Below are 7,750 nucleotides of genomic sequence, written 5' to 3'. Positions count from 1 at the left end.
CCACAGACTTTACCATATATACTACATATTTTACCTTCTATACTACAGACTTTACCTTATTTACTGTAACAACTTTACTTTTTATACAACAGACTTTAACTTTTATACTACAGAATTTACCTTCTATACTAGACTTTACCTTTTATACTACAGACTATACCTTCTATGTTACAGACTTTGCCTTTTATACTACAAACTTTAACTTCTATACTACAAACTTTACCTTCTACACTACAAACTTTAACTTCTATACTACAGACTTTACCTTCTATTCTACAGACTTTACCTTTTATACTACAGACTTTAACTTCTATACTACAGACTTGACATTTTATAACACAGACTTTAACTTCTATACTACAGACTTGACCTTTTATACTACACACTTTAACCTCTATACTACAGACTTTAACCCCTGACATGCGTCACCCCGTAACCTTCATCAGTCGGATGCTGTTCCCCAGAGAGAAGTGTCACTCAGTCATGGAGAAGGCATGTCTGGTGGTGGAATGGGCCATCGATTCCATGAAGTACTACTTCTAGTACAGGAATTCACCCTCAAGACCGCACTTCCCTGTCCCCATTTTGGTTTACCTCATGGCACATTTACAGATGCAATGCACTAACAGTGTGGTTTTCTTTCAAACAACATATCGGAATGCTTATTAGCCTTATCGGTGTTATTCATGTTCGTGTGTCCAGTTTGAGTGAACACATTTGAGTTAACATGAGTAATTTTGCCGTCAAGTTGGTTTCTTTTACTTTATGCTCATGTGGCTATTTGTCAACCACTCACCTGTCCCTCCAACTGCATCCAACCGGCACGGTGAACGGACAGTGTGGACCGGACCACTACAGAGGAAGGGGGCTGCCGGGTGAAACCAAGTGGTCCACAACGGCAGCAAAAAAACATACCAATAGGTTCAAAATTTAAAATTTGTTTTATTGTATTATTAATGCTTCTACATTGTATTATTCAGTTAAATAACTTATGTTCATTCTCATCAACATCACTTACCTTTGTTTCTAATCTTCATCATTTTTTTCTGGCAATTCGTCCCCCATTTGTTTTGTTTTTTTTGTGTGTGATTTATTTTTCCTATTCAGAACTATGTCACCTTAGATGTTTATTTTACATGAATCATTTTGGGTCCAATAACAGGTGCTGGTGGTTCTGGTGCCCACTGGCTCAGTCCCTCACAGTCCTGCTTATGGGCTGTTCTGTGTCCATGCTTGTGTACATGGCGCCAGTGACGTAACAAGTCAGCGCCGGGCCCAAATGCAAGATGGTCAAAGTGGGCCTCCATCACAGTGCATCACAACGTTCCGCTTGCTATTCGGTCTGCAGGCTGCCTTGCTTCTGTCTCTCCTCCCCTCCTCTCCCTTCAGTTCAGATTGTTCCATTACAGTAGCAGCCTCGTTAAATAATTAACTTACCTCACCAGAATTGTGATCAGGTTCTGTATAAGATTTGTTATATACACCCATCAGCCACAACATTAAAACCCCCACTAATAACCACTAATATTGTGTAGCTCCCCCTCGTGCTCTGACCCGTGGAGGCATGGACCCCACAAGACCTCTGAAGGTGTCCTGTGGTATCTGGCACCAAGACGTCAGCGGCAGATCCTTTAAGTCCTGGAAGAAGCGAGGTGGGGCCTCCATGGATCAGGCTTGTTGTTCCAGCACATCCCACAGATGCTCGATGGGATCGGACCCTAACCCCGCCCATCCACGTGATGTAGAAGAAAACATGATTCATCAGACCAGGACAACTTCTTCCATTGCTCCATGGTCCAGTTCTGATGCTCACGTGCCCATTGTAGGAGCTTTCAAAGGTGGAGCACGGACACTCTGACCGGTCTGCAGCTACACAGCCCCATACACAGCAAGCTGTGATGCACTGTGTGTTCTGACACCTTTCTATCATAGCAGCATCAACTTTTTCACCAATTTGTGCTTCAGTAGCTCTGCTGTGGGATCGGACCAGACGGGCTGGACTTCACTCCCCACGAGCATCAATGAGCCTTGGGCGTCCATGACCCTGTCACCACTGCGTACTGGGAACTCCCCACAAGACCTGCCGTACCCAGTCGTCTAGACATCATAATTTGGCCCTTGTCAAGGTGGCTCAGATCCTTACGCTTGCCCATTTTTCCTGCTTCCAGGAAAAGAAATTTAATGGTTTTGATGTTATGGTTGATCGGTGTATAAGATTATGTTATATCACATTACATTTTTCATAACATGATGTCAGTAGTGAATGAAAAAAGTGAAAGCACGCAGCTTTAAAATGATCAGAAACAGCGAAATGCACTGCACAGTTCACGCCTACATGAAATGATGACCGGGAGAACAGCCCGCCGTGCTATACCTAACAAAATCTTGTGTCGGAGCACCACACGGATGAAAACATAGTCGGTGACAGCGCACCTGCACATCGACAACTGGTGCTTGCTATCTTGTCTTTCTTTTGGAAGAATTCTGGAAGCGTTTCTTTTTCTTTCTCAGCTGCTTCTTTCAATATCCGCTTTTGTGTTTGTACTGCATTGTTTCTCACTTACTTGCTGTCTTAACTCTTTTGTTGTGGATTTTGTTACCCAGTAGTAGTAGTATGCGTGTCCAAATTACTATAAACCTGAACTCCTAGTGGGCACACTTTGCACATTTTTCAACATCAAATCGCCTGTTGATCCTCATTTAAACTTAATTTAGAAATGAAACATAGAGGTTTGAGTCAATAAACTATATGCTTGTTTTGTTATTAATTTGGTGAATGAATGTGATCAAATAATGTGAGGCTATGGAATAAATGACTCGGCTCATTGAGCACCATAAATACTTACCGCTTATCCTGAAGGTTTAGTGGCTGCGTGTTTAACTATAGACTCAGCGCTCGAGATTTTATGATACGATAGTGGGGAGATAAAGAGGGGCCCGTCTGTTGCGGGCCCCGATGCAGCTGCATTACCTTATATGGCTGCCACCGCACGGCACGTAAGGTCGAAAGTGGACTATCGAGCGAAAGATAATACTTGACAACAACAAAAAAGGCACATTTAACAATGCAGAAGCCTGGCTGGTTTTCAATGAGAACACAATGCCGCCGTTTCAGACTCGAGCGAGAGTTCATAGATGTGTGTGTGTGTGTGTGTGTGTGTGTGTGTGTGTGTGTGTGTGTGTGTGTGTGTGTGTGTGTGCGTGCGTGCGTGCGTGTGTGCATGTTATAATTTTGTTTTTTATTTTTCTTCAAGGGAAAGAATTGGACTCGGTATGAAACGGCCTTGAGTGTCGCAAACAGAATTGGGTTTGTGCTTTGTACACCGCAACCAAAGAAGCTCTACAGCCGTAAACATCACCCAAAAAAAAAGACTACGTTTGATCAAATAAATCAATCGAAATGAAATGAAATAAATTGATTTTTATGCGTTCTCCGATTCCAGTGGGATGGGTAGACGTGTCCTGCGCATTAAAAACGTTTCACTGCAGTGAGTCTTGCGCACATTAGCGAATGTGTTTCTATAAGCTCGGAAACATAATGACCCTGTATTGCTCCTGTGTGCCCAAGTCCTCCACACTTTAAGGACAAAGTGTCACTATAGCAACAGAAAAAAGAACAAATTTCTCCTTTATATCCCCCAGTGGGGCTGCTGTAAAAGGACTTTGATTTCACAAGAACCATCAAGTACCTGATAAAGCCGACCCTGAGGTGGATATTGTCCTTTTTTTTCTTACTTTGTTTTTACTACCACGTCTACACCCCCTTTATTCGGTATGTTTTCATATTTCAACATTCCAGGTTCACACGGTAAGGATTTCGGTTCAGCCATTTGGATTTGTGAACTAACCCCAGAGGGACAACGCGCGGGTCGAAATGACACCGAGCTTCCACGCCGTGCGCGGGTGGAGCCGGACACATGCAACGCGAATGTCTCTGACCGTCCGAAACGTGGAGCCGTCCGCCTCTGACGGTTCGTTGTCGCTAGAATGAATAACGCTGAAGACGAAATCGAATTCGGGTCGCGGAAAGAAGGCGCGACCGCATTAAAGTTCCAATTATTTCCGGCGTCAAAGGTTTTGAGCTCGCCGTCGGCCGGTGCATCGGATATGACGGGTCGATCGCTGCGACGCTCCATCATTCGCATTTCGTCTCAAAGCAGCTGTTGTCAGGCCTCGGCCGGAGAAAATAAATCCTGCCGTTCTTTGCCAAATAATGATCCGGGAGTCAGCGGAGACCCGGGCAGCCTGTCCATTCTGGTTCTCCCACATCTGGCCATGAGGTTCTATTTGACTGTCTCGTCCTCAGACTTGTTCACATGCCGCATAAAATATTGTGCCGCGCCGGGAACATACAGTACGTATCCCCCGAGGAGGAAAAATTCCGGGCCTATTGTCATTCAGTCCTCGTAACGCTTCCGCGAGACGGTATTAATAAATATTGACACGATGCAGATGACACACAGCTATTTTTATCTTTCGCGTCTGATGCCCTCAGGCCTCCAGTTCCCCGCCGGACGACGCAGATCACAGCAATCTACGGTTACATCGCCCAACTTCCCGCTTCCCGCCCCGAGGTGAAGCGGAGAGGCGAGACATGCCGCTCTATCCGGACTCTGAATGTCTTATCTCTGAAGGACAACAATCCGTCGTCAACACTCCATCCGTTGCTCCACATCAGTGCCGTCGAGTCGCTCCCCGTCGCTGAAACGGAGCAACGCATGCCTGCCTTCGTACTCGTTGCATACTGCTGTGAACTGGGCTCCGTCGCAACTGCTTGGCTTTTCTTTCCCACCGTGTTCCTTCCTGTTGAATTCTATATTGTCCTTTCTTTTTCCTGATGGTGTTTTTATACCTTTTGTTCTCTCGTGCACTTTTGTGCTTAACTTTTATTTTAATCCGTTTTTCAGCGCTGTCTAAAAAGCACTTCATGAACTTTGATTTCAGAGTACTAAATAAAGAGTGATGATGATGATGATGATGATGATGATGATGATGATGATGATGACATAAATCATTATTATTATTATTATTATTATTATTATCATCAGTCATCCATTATAAGATCCAACCTTTTCTCCCTCCCTTTATTTATTCCTCTACCTGTGTGAAGATAGATTTCCGAGAGCGATGCACACGCCGCTATTTTGACACATGGGGTCTGACCCACGTCATCGGCAGCCTCAGCCAATCAGATGGTGTGATCTGAGATCAGAGCGTTAACCCTTGGTGTGCCTGTTTGACGTTATCATATTTTTAAGGACATCGTCGCGTTGAATCGTTTGAAAGGGACGTGCTCCCAGACACACGCATACGTGATGGTTCCCACAGAGTCCCGTCTAGAAAATGCCTTTCTATAGTCCATCATTATCCCAGGAAGTCATTGTTTTTCTTGTCACTGGACACTAACAAACATTGCCATGGATGGTTTGTTTTAAAATAAAATGTTTTACATTATTATTCAGTTTTTAGCCAATTATTTTATTGCCTATTTTGAAAAGGTGGCAAACACAGCTTTTCCCTGCCTTATGTTTGTATAATAATAATAATAATAATAATAATAATAATAATAATAATAATAATAATGATGATGATGATGATAATAATAACAATAATGAACATGATAATAATAATAATAATCAAAATAATAATAATATTGATAATAATGATAATAAAAATGATGATGATAATAATAATAATGATGATAATAACAATAATAATAATAATGATGATAATAATGATAATGATGATGATGATAATAATAATGATAATGATAATAATAAACATGATAATGATAATAATGACAATCAAAATAATAAGAAGAAGAATCACGATAATAATGATGATAATAATAATGATGATGATGATGATGATGATGATGATGATGATGATGATGATGATGATGATGATGATGATGATGATAATGATGATAATGATGAATAATAATAATAATAATAATAGGAGGGACTGTGTCCTTAATCAGAGCAGCCTCGTGGGAGGGGTCTCCATGTCAGTAGTTCAACTAAAGGTTTCTTTCTAGTCCCTGTTCTGCTGATGTCAGATGAGCTTCATGAGATTCAATTGTATGCTGAGAGAAACCGCGTCACGCGCTGGGGGTTGGGGGTGAGGGGGAGGGAGGGGGAGAGAGGGGAAAGGGGAGAGAGCGAGAAAGAGAGGGAGAGGGGGGAGAGAGAAAGAGAGAGGGGGAGAAGGGGGCGAGAGAGGGGGGAGGGAGAGAGGGGAAGAGAGAGAGAGGGAGAGGGGGGAGAGAGAAGGAGAAGGGGAGAGAGTAGGGGAGAGAGTGGGGGGAGAGAGAGGGAGAGAGAGAGGGGGAAAGAGAGGGATAGAGCAAAAGGGAGAGGGAGGGGGGAAAGGGGGTGAGAGAGAAAGAGAGATGGAAAAGAAGAGAGGGGGGAGAGAGAGAGGGCCAGTGGGAAGAGAGAGAGAGGGGGAGAGAGGGGGAGAGAGAGAGGGGGGAGAGAGGGGGAGAGAGAGGGCCAGGGGGAAGAGAGAGACAGAGAGGGATAGAGGGGGAGAGAGAGGGGGGGAGAGAGAGATATAACAAAAAGGAGAGAGAGAGACAGAGAGGGAGGGGGGGAGAGGGGGTGAGAGAGGCAGAGAGATGGAAAGGAGGGGGAGAGAGAGAGGGCCAGGGGTAAGAAAGAGACAGGGGGGGGCAGAGAGAGGGGGGGCAGAGGGGGGGAGTGAGAGGGGGTAAGAGGGAGAGAGGGGGGAGAGAGGGAGAGAGAGGGGGGGAGAGGGGGAGAGAGGGGGCCAGGGGGAAGAGAGAGACAGAGAGGGAGAGAGGGGGAGAGAGAGGGAGGAGAGAGAGATATAACAAAAGGGAGAGAGGAGAGACAGAGAGGGAGGGGGGAGAGGGGGTGAGAGAGGCAGAGAGATGGAAAGGAGGGGGAGAGAGAGGGCCAAGGGGAAGAGAGAGACAGAGAGGGGGAGAGACAGAGAGAGGGGGGGGGGCAGAGGGGGGGAGTGAGAGGGGGTAAGAGGGAGAGAGAGGGGGAGAGAGAGAGGGGGGAGAGAGAGGACCAGGGGGAAGAGAGAGACAGAGGGGGAGAGAGAGGGGGGAGAGAGATATAACAAAAGGGAGAGAGAGAGAGAGACAGAGTGGGAGGGGGGAGAGGGGGTGAGAGGGGCAGAGAGATGGAAAGGAGGGGGAGAGAGAAAAGGGCAGGGGTAAGAGAGAGACAGAGAGGGGGAGAGAGAGAGAGAGGGGAGGGAGGCAGAGGAGGGGAGTGAGAGTGGGGGGGGGGAGTGAGAGGGGGTAAGAGGGAGAGAGAGGGGGAGAGAGAGGGGGGGAGAGAGGGGGAGCGAGGGGGAGAGAGGGGAGAGAGAGAGATATAACAAAAGGGAGAGAGAGAGAGACAGAGAGGGAGGGGGGAGAGGGGGTGAAAGAGGCAGAGAGATGGAAAGGAGGGGGGAGAGAGAGAGAGGGCCAGGGGTAAGAGAGAGACAGAGAGGGGGAGAGAGAGAGGGGGGGGGGAGGGGGGAGGAGTGAGAGGGGATAAGAGGGGGAGAGAGGGGGAGAGAGAGATATAACAAAAGGGAGAGAGAGAGAGACAGAGAGGGAGGGGGGAGAGGGGGTGAGAGAGGCAGAGAGATGGAAAGGAGGGGGGGAGAGAGAGAGAGGGCCAGGGGTAAGAGAGAGAGAGGGGGGGGCAGAGGGAGGGAGTGAGAGGGGATAAGGGGGAGATAGGGAGGGAGAGAGAGGGGGAGAGAGGGAGAGAGAGGGGGAGAG

Source organism: Zeus faber (assembly GCF_960531495.2).
Source record: "Zeus faber genome assembly, chromosome: 9".
Lineage (NCBI taxonomy): Eukaryota > Metazoa > Chordata > Actinopteri > Zeiformes > Zeidae > Zeus > Zeus faber.
This window is presented reverse-complemented; position numbering follows the sequence as displayed.